The sequence below is a fragment of the Triticum aestivum genome, chromosome 6A (genome assembly GCF_018294505.1).
Source record: "Triticum aestivum cultivar Chinese Spring chromosome 6A, IWGSC CS RefSeq v2.1, whole genome shotgun sequence".
Classification (NCBI taxonomy): domain Eukaryota; kingdom Viridiplantae; phylum Streptophyta; class Magnoliopsida; order Poales; family Poaceae; genus Triticum; species Triticum aestivum.
The window spans coordinates 206,244,366-206,244,957 of NC_057809.1; positions in this window are offsets into that span (position 1 = coordinate 206,244,366).

Below are 592 nucleotides of genomic sequence, written 5' to 3' on the forward strand. Positions count from 1 at the left end.
CCCGGCGCCCCTGGGCCCTGCCGGCCTGCCGCAGGCCGTCCCACCCCTGCCGCTTGTGAGCCTCGGCCGCACCCCTCTTCTCCTCTTTTTTTGTTTTTATGTTTTTTTAGTCTAGATTACTTTTAGTTTTGTTTTAGATTTAGTTTTGTTTAGATTACTTTTAGTTTGGTTTTATATTTAGTTTAGTTTATATTACTTTTAGTTTGGTCTTAGGTTTAGTTTAGTTTTAGGTTTATGTTTAGTCATGAAAAAACTAATAATAATTAGAAGAAGAGGAGGAGGAGGAGAAGAATAGCTAGGTTTAGGTGTAGTTTTTTCCTGTTTTGTTTTAGGTTAATTAGTGCTAGGTTTAAGAAGAGGAAAAAGGAGAAGAAGAAGAAGAAGAAGAAGAAGAGGAGGAGGAGGAGAAAGTAGTAGTAGAAGAAGAAGAAGAAGAAAGAGGAGAGGAGGAGAAGAAGAAAGCTAGAGGAGAGGAGGAGGAGAAGAAGACCACCGACACCCCGAGCTGACCATGACCACCGACACCCCAACACCTGACACCCCGACCACCGACACCCCGACCCCAACCACCGACACCCCGACCCCGACACCC